Source organism: Hibiscus syriacus, unplaced genomic scaffold, assembly GCF_006381635.1.
Source record: "Hibiscus syriacus cultivar Baekdansim isolate YM2019G1 unplaced genomic scaffold, ASM638163v2 tig00116971_pilon, whole genome shotgun sequence".
In the NCBI taxonomy this organism is placed as follows: domain Eukaryota; kingdom Viridiplantae; phylum Streptophyta; class Magnoliopsida; order Malvales; family Malvaceae; genus Hibiscus; species Hibiscus syriacus.
This window is the reverse complement of record NW_024063495.1, coordinates 6,748,145-6,761,802: the sequence shown is the minus strand read 5'-3', so window position 1 is coordinate 6,761,802 and position 13,658 is coordinate 6,748,145. Positions and strand designations below refer to the sequence as shown.

Sequence of the window (13,658 nt, the reverse complement as noted above, 5' to 3'; positions counted from 1 at the left end):
ATTTTACACATTTAGTAAGGTTTGAAATTGATCTTAAAAGATTTGGAGTAATAATTTGATATTCAATTAATTAAATCGAATATATTTAGAAAATCATTTATAAAATCTTAAAATTCATTTAAATTTAATTTGTTATATCGAAACACAAAATGTTTTCAATAAAATTTTATTTCACCAATTTCCAATACCAAACACAATCTCAAAACCCACAACCTTTTCCTAATCCAAATCCCAATCAACTTTCAGCACCAAATTCCGGTTTTCGTATTGACCAGTTAGACGATTATGAGTCAACAGAAAAAATTGTGAGTACTAGTCAGTATTCGAAATTTGATCATGGTCAATACCCGGACTTTGATCTTGGTCAATACTCAGATTTTGATGATGTGATGGAAGAATAAACAGACCCTGCATGTAATGATTTTGATATTGGTCAAAATTCGAATTTTGATGATGAAACAGCCACTGCCGAGGAAGATGTTGTTGATGATAATGAGGAGGAAGTTACGACTGTGAATGAACATGTTGAACATCCATTCTGTAATTCATATAACCCTGAAGAAGAAAAAGAAGAAGAAGAAGAAGACCCCGAAGAAAAGAAAAAGAAGAAAATACCACGAGAGTATAACTGGAATATGCCAGAATTACTTCAGATACCGGAAGAAGAGTTGGTAAAGATATCAGTTGATTGTTACACAAAAGTTATTCGTATCAAGAAAGATGATTGTTTTGATACAAATGAAGACTTGAAGATAGCTTTGTATACGAAATGTGTGGAAGATGGCTATCAATTAAGAGTTAACAATTCAAGCAAAGATCGTTTCGAAACAAGGTGTATGATTGACAAAAACTGTACGTGGCGTATGATTGCTAAGAGGATAAAAGATTGCAAAATGTTTCAAGCTAGGACTTTTATTGATAAACATACATGTTCAAGAACCCAAGTTTTTCCTCACCATAGACAGGCAAACAAAAAGGTGTTTGGTGGTTTTCTGGCTGAGTTAATGTTTTTGAATGGAAGGGTATATCGGGGACATGAAATTATGACTGACATGAATGCTCGGTTCAAGATTAGTATCTCATATTCTCAAGCTTGGAAAGCCAAATGTTATGCCTTGGAATTGTTGAGGGGTCGCCAGAAGCATCGTTTGCCCAACTGATGGTATAAAAAATCACAAATGGACATACTGAAAGGCTGTAAAAGCTTATCGGGAAGTGGATTTTAATAAGCATATAAATTGTTTAAGACGTGTTTTTCCTCAATGTGCTCAAACACTAGAAGATGTCGGGTTTGAAAGATGGTCAAGAGTACATCAACTTGGAGCAAGATATGGTTTCATGACGTCTAATAGTGCAGAATCAATCAACGCTCTAAGTCGTCATTCTCGGAAATTACCCATTACTATGTTAATGAAGTTTTTTAAGCCTCTATTTAACAGTGGTACTACAAGAAAAGAAACTATGCATGTATTATTTCTTTAAATTCGTAACTTATCATATATTTTACTAAGTATTATTTATTTAAATTTACAGGAACATTGGAACGTCGTGTTACACCATGGACTGAAAAAAAGATAACGAAACATGTTGTGAAGTTAACGTCCTGGAGAGTTGAACCATGTTCAAACACTTTGTTTGAAGTATTAGATAATAATTTAAATGGGCTTGTCGATCTAAATACAAAGACGTGTAGTTGTAAGAAATGGCAAACATCTGGTTATCCGTGTGGCCATGTTATAAAATTTGCTCTTCATCTAAACCAAGATGATTCAAGCGCATACGCTATGGATTGCTACACTACAGAAGTATATCGATTGACTTATGTCGAGATTGTCTACCCATGTCCACATCCTTCTAAGTGGGACATACCAGATGACTTACAAACAGTTTTGCCACCAGTCATGGACAGCAGGCTACCTGGCTGACCAAAAAATCATGATCGTATACCGTCTAAGGATGAAAAGAAGAGGATATCGACATGTAGTCGGTGCAATGATAGTGGTCATACAAGGTTGACATGTGGATCACCAGTGCCATCACAATCATCTTTTCCTCTACAAAAAAATGGATCCTCATCAAAATCCAAAGCTCATATGGTGCCAAGCAAAAGGAAATCAAAATCGCAATCAAAATCAAAATCCCAATCACAACCGGCTTCACCTTTTGGGATTTATTAACTTAGGTGATTTTTAAATGTAAACGTTGTATTATGTGCTTTTTATGTGTGAATGCATACATTTTCAGTTAGACATTCATTAGTAACTTGAGTTTGAACATTGATATGATCTGTTCATTTGTTATCATGTTGGGATTTTCTCTTGTGTTTGATTGCTTGGATAGTTGTTCTCTTGCTTCTTCAAGTGTCCTTAGCTTGTATTTATAGCTTGGAATGTGTTTGATGTTGTATATACCTTGATGTTGTATGTTGCAATCAACGCGAAAGTCAAATTCGCAACGCGAAATAAGCGTTGCGATAGTTAAATTCGCAACGCAAAAGTCAAATTCACAACGCAAAATAAGCGTTGCGATAGTCAAATTTACAACGCGAAATAAGCGTTGCAAATTTGACTATCGCAACGCTTATTTCGCGTTGCGAATTTACCTTCAACAGGTCTTTTTTACCTTCAACATAATTCAGATTTAAAATTAAACAACAAATCAATTAAACATTGTTGTGGGTACATTATTTGAACATTGTTATGGGTACATTATTTGGAAAAATAATGTTCCAGACTTCGTTAGAAATAACCCTTTTTCATCGGATTAATTTCGTTTTTGTGGGTACATTATTTGAACATTGTTATGTATAAATTTGTTGTGTATGTATGTTTTGGTTTGATTATATTGCATGTATATTTTCATTCAGATGAGATGGGTTGTGTATAACAAAATAATCTATCTCTTCCATGTGAGTACTTTATTCCAACTATGTGACAAGTGTGACAACCCCATCAACTCACAAATCAGCTTTGAACTCAATCAATATTGTTTTTTAGCTTGATGGTTCATAAAGCATGTTACTTGAACAGTATGAATCAATTATGCAATTTCCATGTTCAATTTAACACTGCATTTCAAATTCATTTCATATGTAATTGGAGTTTGAATTTAAATTTCAATTTGAGTTTGAATTTCAATATAAATTTCGGCTCCACTATAAATATTAGCCCAAGCCAATATGCATGTTATCATTGATTATTCCTAATTTCCATTGTTTTTTTTCAACTTTAAATGTGAGGGAAATCCTGACCATCGTATTTTTTGGTCAACTTTAAAGCGTCAGAAACATTTCAGGCGTATGATCTGGGTGGTATACGAGAAATGCAACAAATGGCAACTAAAAATCCCGATAATTGAGGGCTACAACTTGTAATAATAACAAAAATAATAAGTCTAAAATGCTTCTGAGTACCACCCAAATCATAAGTCTGAAATGCTTCTGATGCTCATCAAAATCCAAAGCTCATATGGTGCCAAGCAAAAGGAAATCAAAATCTAAATCTCATATGGTGCCAAGCAAAAGGAAATCAAAATCTACAACTTGAGTTTGAACATTGATATAATCTGTTCAGTTGTTATCATGTTGGGATTTTCTCTTGTTTGATTTTTTAGATAGTTGTTCTCTTGCTTCTTCAAGTGTCATTAGCTTGTATTTATAGCTTGGAATGTGTTTGATGTTGTATATACCTTGATGTTGTATGTTGCGATCAACGCGAAAGTTAAATTCGCAAACCGAAAATCGCGTTGCGAATTTGTACCTTCAACAGGTCTTTTTTGCCTTCAAACATAATGCAGATTGAATTTTTTAGAAACAACAAATCAACTTTTACAAATCAATTAAACAAGCAAAAAAATAATTCTTATTTGCATCTACCTTAACGGGCCGCTGAAAATAAATTAATATATAAATCAGTAAATAAATAAATAAATAATGCCGAAAAAAGGTTATTTTCATTTTTAGTATAGTATTAAACAAATTTACCTCATTGTGTAGAGTATTAACCTTATTATACAACATTGAAACAATCTCGCGTAGAGCGACAACCTCATCACGTAAGGTAGATACCTCACCGCGTAGTGCACCATTGTCATCGTGTAAAAAATCCACCTCACCACGTAAAGATTGAACCTCATCACACCATGCACCATTTTCTCGACGTAAAGTACCGACCTCATGACGCAAAGCACCGACCTCATCACATAATTCCCCTAACTTATCATATGGAGGTGGAGAATAGGGAGATGGAGATAGACAGAGCCTCTTTGTTGGTCGCCTATCATGAGGTGATGGTGGAGAAGAGGCTCGATGATGTGATGGAATAGGTGATGGTGGAGGTGGAGAAGAGGCTCGACTAGGTGATGGCTCCGGGTGTCGAGCTATAGAATCGGCCCGATGGGGTGATGGCTCTCTAAGTGGGGGGTGCTCATCATCCGTCCCATCAAAACACCGCTTACTAGCTTGCCACCAATTAGTGGCAAGCTCAACATCTGAGGGTGTCAGCCTCTGTAATGGGTAGTTGGCCTCCTAACAATATAAAAGCTCAAACAAAGTTAAACGTGTACTAGTAATAACTTGTTTATATACGGTAATATTTGTGTGTTAACTTACATCATTAATCGTCGTATATGGGAGTAAGTCTTCCCAATCCAACATGCGGATCCTCTTCCAGGTAATAGCCCTAGGAATATCATTTGATCTTTTTATCGCATATGTCCGCATGCTGGGGAAAACCTCAAATATCCAAATCTACAAACAATATAATACACAAACATTAGTAATTGTTAAATAATTAATTATAATTTTGGAAACATTATATAGAAATTCTTACCTTAAAGGCCCAAGTAAAGCCTGTCAAAGTGTATTTAGAACCAACGCCCCGTAAACTTTTTCGGACATCGAAGGTAGACGACAACTTCTTCCAGGTAGCTTTCCATATATATGAACCCCACAGAAGCATGTTCCATGCATTTAGGTCCTCTACCAATAATATTAGGTCCTTGGAGATTGGTTGTCTGCCCTCTTTGCCTAAAAAGTCGACATGCAAAAGTAGTAAATGGCATACTCAGACAACATCAAGGTCATCCATCCGAGTAAAACAATCTTTATCAAATAATCTCTTCAAGTCGTCGACATGTATACTCGGCTTTGACTTTGCCAGCTCAGGAAAAACCCGATATAACCATTATGGGCGGGTGATATGACTAGTGTACCGACCTACATCATCGTATCCGAAGCGTAGACCGGTGATTAAGCAAAACTCCTCTCGCCCAAAACAAGTATACGCCGGTGCCAGAGGAAAATGAAACCATATCTCTTTATCACCACGTTGTACCCCCTCGGGTAGATCGTTAGTCATGGTCTGAAGAAACAAATGTGTCAACATAGCATCTCGAACCGGATGTTGTACTTTCAGCCATGGCCCGAAGCAAGTACCCTCAAACAATTTTCTTTGTAGAGGTGTAAGCGTCGACGCAATTTTAGTGGCTATGCTTAATTTATTCCTTAAGGTCAATTGAGCCAAAAAAAATTTCTACAAAAACAATAAACATACCAAGTTAGATATACCAAAAACTACAAATTATACACTACAAACAGACATGATATTAAACAGTGAAAACAAAGCTAAATATGTTTCAAACTAGCACGGTATTCACCCAAGTCATTATTCCATCACATTTCACAAAATGCATCAGATAACATTCCAAAAGTAAGCACTTATATAAACATTTAAAATGACAACATATAGGTTTAGTGCAGGTTCAATGACAACATAAAGAGTAGTAGTTTATTCTTGAAACTTAAATTAGCAACACTATGAAGTCAGTATTTGTCTTTGTTTTTGGGTTGAAGTAATGCAATTCATTCAAGTTTCAATTTGCAGAATAAAAGAAGTTTCTGAAACTTAAATTCACAACGCGAAAATGAAAATCGCAACGCGATTTTCGTTTCACGTGTTGCGATTTTCATTTTCGCGTTGTGAATTTAGGGTTTCTTCAACAAAAAGACAAAACAAAGACAAATACTAACTTCACAGGGTTAAAGACTAAACAGTTTAACAGTATTGGCAGCAACCGAATGAATTTAGCAATCTCAGTGAAATGGTTAATTTAATAATAATTCAAAAATTTCAAAATAAAAATAAGAGATTAAAAAAACTAACCATCGGTGGTTGATTTTCCATTTCTGACCATGAATGGTTGTGAGGGTTGATCTGAGAGATGGAGATAGACGGATTTCGTCGGAAATGGGGACGGATTTTGTCGGAGATGGAGACGGATGTCTTCGTAGAGAGTGAGAGATGGAGATGAGATTGAGTTGTACTTTAGGGTTTTAAGTTAGAGATGATTTGCGATAATACTGTTTACATTTGTGTTGCGAAATTAATATTGTCTTTCGTGTAAAACATTTGACTTTCGCGTTGTGAATTTGACTATCGCGTTCCGAATTTGACTTCTGTGTTGTGATTTATAAATTCGCGTTGCGAATTTGACTTTCACGTTGCGAATTTGAAAAATCGCAACGTGAATTTAGAAAATCGCAATGCGATTTACATATTCACGTTACGAAATTAGAAACTGAGTTACGAAATTAAAATTCGCGTTTTTGACTATTTCCTCTTATAAAAAATGTTCACTTTTGACCCAAAGGCTGGGATTACAACCTAGCAAGCAGTAGAGCACAGGTATTTGGAAGCTTTTAATTAAAAATAATAAGAAATTAAGAACATTTGGTTCTTGGCTCTCACGTTTGTTGTTTTGTTCAGGTACTTCTCATCTGCACCTCTACGTACAGATCCTAAGCTCCCTAGGCCTATTCCTAAATCGCATCCGTCAAACATTACTCCCCAGGATGGTCCCACTGTGCTTTTTCCTCCACGAAAATCAAGGAGAGCAATGCCAGATCGTGATTCCAACCAACTGGAAAAGATTGATGAGCGTGTTGGTGAAGTAAGACCGGAAGCTGGTGACCAGGCAGGAAAGAGTGAACAAGTGCCTATGTCAGTAGATTTTTCAGTCTTTGGGTCAAAACCTCTGATTAGACCAACAATTAACAGGTAAGGCAATAGCTATTTTGTGGTAGTGTCATAATAGTTTTTCGTCCTTCATAATAGCTATTTTGAAACGTGCAACCAGTTGCAGTTCAACTTGAAAAATGGATTTTTGAACCTTGTATCATTCAATTTTAAATGAAATTGTTTTTGGATAAGCTTAGACATTACATATGTGGCCATTGCAAATGGCTTAAGGAAATTATATCAGGCCCGCCCCTAGTGTTATCAAGTCTTCATATAATTTTATCCTTTCGATTCTAAATTCATCATTGTGTTCTTAAACAAGTCTGGAAGTTGGAAAGCAAACCACTCTTGCCATGCTGTAAGTTTTGAAGAATTCCATGCTGCATCTTGTATCGTATTTTGCTATATCATGTTTATTGATCTGTGCCATTGTTGATTTTCCTTTCTCTCATTCACTAGTTATCCTAGGATAGATATAGGTGATGAAGCTTGGTAAAGGGCATTAGTCTGCGTAAATACTAAGATAGATATAGGTAATGAAAGTCAACATTGTATTTACATAGATCAGGATTTGTTATGAAATAGGTGTTAAAAAAATACTGACTTGATTGTTGATTCTTTAACCGTTGTTATGCAGTGCTGACAGATCTCATCTGAAGAGGAAACTTGATCTTGAATTCCAACACAATGATTAAAGAAGTATATACGTATCTGTATCCAATTCGAAGACTCTTTCGTGGTGCTGTGTTTGGGCGGCCGGGATATGTGTGTGCTACCTATATGTTAAGCTTGTTTTAACTACTCTGGGCTGTCTCCTTTCCATTCCCTCTATCTGCTAACAGTCACAATTAATTAGAGATTTCAGAGTATTTCTTTTTCATGGAAGAAGGTGAACATGTGGATTAACAGATTTGATTTTGTAGTTTTGAGTTGGTGTGAGTGAAGAGTAGACAGGGAGTGGCAGCAGGAGGCTTACGTTATTGCTGAGTGTTAACTTCTGAATATTGAAAGGTAATTCTAATTCTATCTTTACCCAAAAAGTATAATACTAAATTGCAGTTGGTAAAGCCTTTTTTTTCTTTCTTTCAGAATTTAAATAATCTCAAGCAAGTGTTTATTGTGGTATTCTTTTTATTAATTAAATTGGAGAAACATTTAATATTCCATTTTCCTAGTACTTTTTCTGTCTTATCATATATGCTCTATATTTATCTTTTTTGGACCAAACAAAAAAAATTTTATTTTGATAACTAATTTATTTTTTATGTTCATTTTACTTTTTATTTACTAATAATGTCATTTTTAAGATTTCTGTAGAAAATGTAAAGGTTGGGTTTATCCTCATTGAGTGGGAAAAGTCCCTAGTTGAGTATTTAGTCTTTGTTTCCCTTCCTTAATCAGCAGTGGAAGACAGGTTCCTCACACACGTGTCGTCGCTCTTCCGACTCGTGACTTAAGGTAATTACATGTTCTTGACACGTATTATGCTCATATATATATATATATATATATATGAGAAAATTTGAGTGTTTTATTAAAATTTTCAAACTTAGGATGGGATAATTTCTCAAATATTTATAAGTTATTTTTGGTTTGACATTTTAGTGATTTAAGAGTTTGTTATTAAAATTATGAGAGGGTTTTGGTTGTTAATTTTTAGTCGCATGAGATCTCTCTATAATTTCACATTGATTATTTTATAAATATTTTAATTGTTTTAAATAGTTAAATTAGGACATAATTAAAGTGATTAACAAACAAATCATAAGTCGAATGTAATGAGATATCTTTTTGGGCGTTTTTAGCTACACTTCCTAGCCTATAAATAGTGAGATAGAATTCTCTCCATCTACTTATCTCTTCAAGTTTCTTTCATTTTAATCTTTCTTTTTTTCTTTTCTTTTTTATGAGAAAAGTAATATCGTCGGTTTCCACTTTAGATTTTAGGTATGCAAAATTTTAGAGAATCTTGTTGATCTTAGAGGTAGCATTCATTTTGAGGATTATATCAATCAAGATAATTTAACTTTTAGGGCAATGGTTCATCCATCAAGTTTTATTTTAATCTTATTTTCCCAGTTAGTGTCACTTAAAAGGAAATGAAGGTAACACTAGCAGTGATGAACTGGAAAGAAAAAGAAAAAGAGAATCAAAGCAAAAGGGAGAAAACGAACACTGTAAAACTTTACTGAAATGAAAGAAAATGAATACAAGGCTCAGAAGAACACAAAAAATAATACTTCACACACATTGGGTCAAGAATAGTGGACATGCCCACTATATATAACACCAGCTTAACTGACTAGCCCAATTAACCAGAAACGACTCAACTAACCAAAAATGGTTATAACAACTCAACCAGAAACTGTTACACCTAATCAGCTGTAGACAATTGCATTTTATACTTTAATATTCTTTGGGTTTTCTATTGATCTGAATTGCCAATTCAACATTTTCCTGACAACCTCAGACTTGCTTGACATGACTGGTACCACTGATCTCAGCCCAAGATTTTACACCAAGACGAGAGCGCATGTCACCAAACGCTGTAGGTGGCAACAGTTTGGTGAGTATATCAGCTACCTGTTCTGCAGAAGGAACAAAGTTAACACTAAGTTGTTCAACCAAAACTCTTTCCCTCACAAAGTGAATGTTAATTTCTATATGCTTTATGCGAGCATGATGCGTTGGATTTGCTGCCATAGAGATTGTAAAGGTGTTATCACACCATACAACTGCTTTCCAGTTACATTAATTCCTAATTCACCAAGTAGCTGCTCAATCCAAACCAACTCAGAAACAGAATTAGCAAGACTTCTATACTCTGCTTTTGATGTAGACCTGGAGATAACACTTTGTTTCTTAGAGCACCATGCAATTGGATTACCTCCAAGGTATACACAGTAGCCTGTCGTGGATTGTCTGTCTTCCACCGAGGCTGCCCAGTCGCATCAGTGTAGCAGACAATACTGAAATTTTTAGTTTGTGAGAAAAATAGCCCATACTCAAATGTTCCACTGAGATACCTCAATATACGTTTCACTACCCTCCAATGAGTATCACATGGACTGTTCATGTACTCACTAACCTTATTAACAACATATGCTATGTCAGGTCTTGTTAAGCATATATACTGCAAACCTCCCATAATACTACGATAAAGATTGACATCACCAAACAACTGCCCATCATTTGCCTTGAGTTTAGGAGCAACAACCATGAGAGTAGGAGTGGGAGTTGACTCATCTAGGCTTGACCTCTTTATTAGCTCAGAGATATACTTCTTTTGATTCAAGAACAAGCCTCTCTGAGAATGTTCAACTTGCATTCCGAGAAACAGCTCTAGCTGACCCAAATCTTTAAGAGATAACTCCTTGTTAATCGTTTGCACTACGACATCCACTTCTATCACCTGACTTCCCGTGATAACTATATCATCTACATATACTATTAACAACACTTGAGAACATGCTGAGTTTCTGATAAACAGAGAATAATCAAATTTTGAAGCAATAAAGTTTAGGCTTTCAATCAGAAACTTTCTCAAGGTCTCAAACCATGCTCTAGGTGCTTGTCTAAGCCCATAAAGAGCCTTCTTCAAGCAACATACCAGCTCATTCCCATCTTTACTTCTTTGCTCAAATCCTGGAGGTTGACACATGTATATTTCCTCGGTTAGCCTCCCATTAAGGAATGCATTGTTGATGTCAATTTGTCTAAGTAGCCAATCTTTCATGACATCAACTGTCAGTATATTCTTATTGTACTCGCTCGAACCACTGGACTAAATATCTTGGAAAAATCTCTTCCCACCATTTGAGAGTACCCCTTGGCCACTAGATGAGCCTTAAGCCTTTCAACTGAACCATCAGGCTTCTTCTTGACTTTAAAAAGCCATTTACAACCTACTGTTTTTCGTGCTGGTGGCAGAGGCTTTAACTCCCACGTACCATTTTTCATAAGAGCAGCATATTCACTTTGAACAGCCTCACACCAAGCAAGATGTTGCAATGCTTCATAGACATTTGCTGGCTCTTGAGGACTTGTCTCAGTAAGCAACACTTTAGGCTTAAAAACACCAGCTTTGCCATGAGTGACCATAGGATGAACATTCTGAACTAGCCGAGGTGGAGATAATGGTGATGATGGTGAAGGTGGTGGTGAAGGTGGTGGTGATGGTGAAGGAGGTGGTAATAATGAAGGTGATGATAATGATGATGAATTAGTAGTTTCATTCGGTTCTGAGACGCATGGATGAGATGGGGATGAGATGAAGTGTTGTGATGAAGGTGATACACGCGGTGAAGATGGTGATATTGATGGTGTAGAATATGGTGAATTTTGAGATGAGCTGAATTTGAAGAAGAAAATGGAGATGTGATGAGTTGTTGTGGTGAAGATAATAATGTCAACGGTATAGTGGATGGTAAGTTTGACTTGTGATTGTGTGTACTAGTAGTAATAGAATGGAAATGAATGAAGGATAAAATAAACTATTTTGAGAAATATTGTTGACACTTGAATGTTTTCGATTGTTTAAACCTGACAAACTAGAAACAGTGGGAAAACTTTGGTGTTGCTGATATGGAAACTCATTTTCTTCAAATCTAACATGTCTTGACACGTAGACAGGACCACTAGAGTCTAAACACTTATATCCATTGTGAGCAGGTGAATACCCTAAGAAGACACAGGCAGAAGAACGAAATTGAAACTTTTGCTGATTATAGGGTCTTAAAAAAGGGTAACATGTGCAACTAAATTTTTTTTAAAAACTATAATCTGGTGCTTTATGAAAATTTTTCTCATATGGTGATATACCAGATAACACATGTGTAGGTAACCGATTAATAAGAAAGACATCACTGGAAAATGCATCATTCCAAAAACTTAAAGGCATACTAGCCTGAGCTAGCATAGAAAGCCCTACCTCAACTATCTGTCGATGCCTCATTTCCACCAAACCATTATGTTCTAAAGTATGGGAGCATGACAGTCTGTGTATTATACCTTGCTCCTTCATACAAGGTTGAAGAGCTCCAAACTCACCTCCTCCATCAGACTGAAACACCTTTAGCTTGACACCAAATTGCCTCTCCACCTGTTTATGAAACTGAAGAAAGACAGATTTAACCCAAACTTTTATTTCAGAAAATAAATCCAAGTGTACCTATTGTGTGCATCAGTAAGGCAATATAATATCTGAACCCATTAGAGTAAACAGGGGCAGGGTCCCTCACATAAGATACCATAAGTTCTAGTGGCCGTTCATAAACTGTGTGTGAGTCATAGAAGGGTAATTTGTGTGATTTAGCAAGTTGACATGCTTTGCATAACACTTGTTCTTTATTAACATCAGAAGGAGTTACATTGTAATGTTTCAATGCAGAAAATAACACTTCTTTAGAATGGTGGCTGAGCCTCTTGTGCCATATATATACAAACACTCTAGCATTAACAATGAAACAATTTATTGAAGACAAAGAGCTATTATTGGAATTATTAACATGCATTTCATCATCAGTAAACATGCAACTGCCATTATTATTACTGTTATTCATAGCAATATTGAGTTTGTTCAACCCTCTATCTTGACTTTCTTTCAATAGCACTTTCCGAGATTGCAGGTCAGGAACTTGACAGAAATTAGGATAAAACTCAAGCAGAACCAGATTGTCCTGAGTGAATTTGGAAACAAACAACATATTTTTAGTAATGTTAGGAACATATAACAGCTTATTTAAGTGAAACTTATTAGAATTAACACAAAAATATGATTGACTAGTATACTGTATTGAAAGTGAGTTACCATTGCCTACAATTACACTACCTGTTCCAGGGTGAGTGTCTCTAATCTGCAGATTGTTCAAGTCTTTCGTTATGTGATGAGTTGATTCAGAATCTGGATACCAAGCATTATCATCTACTGTCTCAGGTGTAGCTATATAAGATTGAGAAGTGATTTATGGTTGAGTAACAGCACTGAACTAATTTAGATTTCTAGTAGGGAATGAAGACATGTTGTGGGGAATTTGAGGTGCAGAAAGTTAAGGTGTAGAAAATTGAGGTGCAGAAAACCGAGGTGCAGAAAATTGAGGTGCAAAAAATCGAGGAATTTGGGGTGTAGAACGTGTATAATACACTAGATTATAAGAGTTGAAGTTGTCATTGCTGGGACCATACGAGCTAACATTGGCTTGAATATTGGAATAACCTTTAGTATTAGTGTTTTGTGTAGGTCGAGATGATTCATTTTTATAGTTCATATCAAATCTATAATAGCATCTTTCAACTAGATGTCCCATTTGACCACACAATTGACACTGTGGTCTAAAGGATGAAAACCGTCCTCGACCTCTGCCCCTATTACTACTGTTACTGTTATTGAAATTTTGACAAGTGTTATTAACAAACTTACCCTTATACTGATATTCAGAATGTGAAGTATTATTGGAGGTCACTTGATCACTTGTAGCTTGAGTAGCAACATGAGCACAAGCTGTGACATGATTAAAGGATTGAGATTGTCTAATGTCAGCATCCAGTAATATGGTGCTGACAGACCTTAGATCTGGAAGAGTGTGGGCATCAGTTATAATAGTGATAATTGAATCAAACTCAGGTAGCATACCATTCAATATA

The 13,658-nt window shown here is 35.6% G+C and overlaps 1 pseudogene; it reads left to right on the top strand.

Moving 5' to 3' along the window:
* The window catches only part of LOC120191874, a 38,505-nt pseudogene extending 30,655 nt beyond the window's left edge, over positions 1-7,850 (top strand).
* Positions 7,851-13,658: the final 5,808 nt, after the last annotated feature.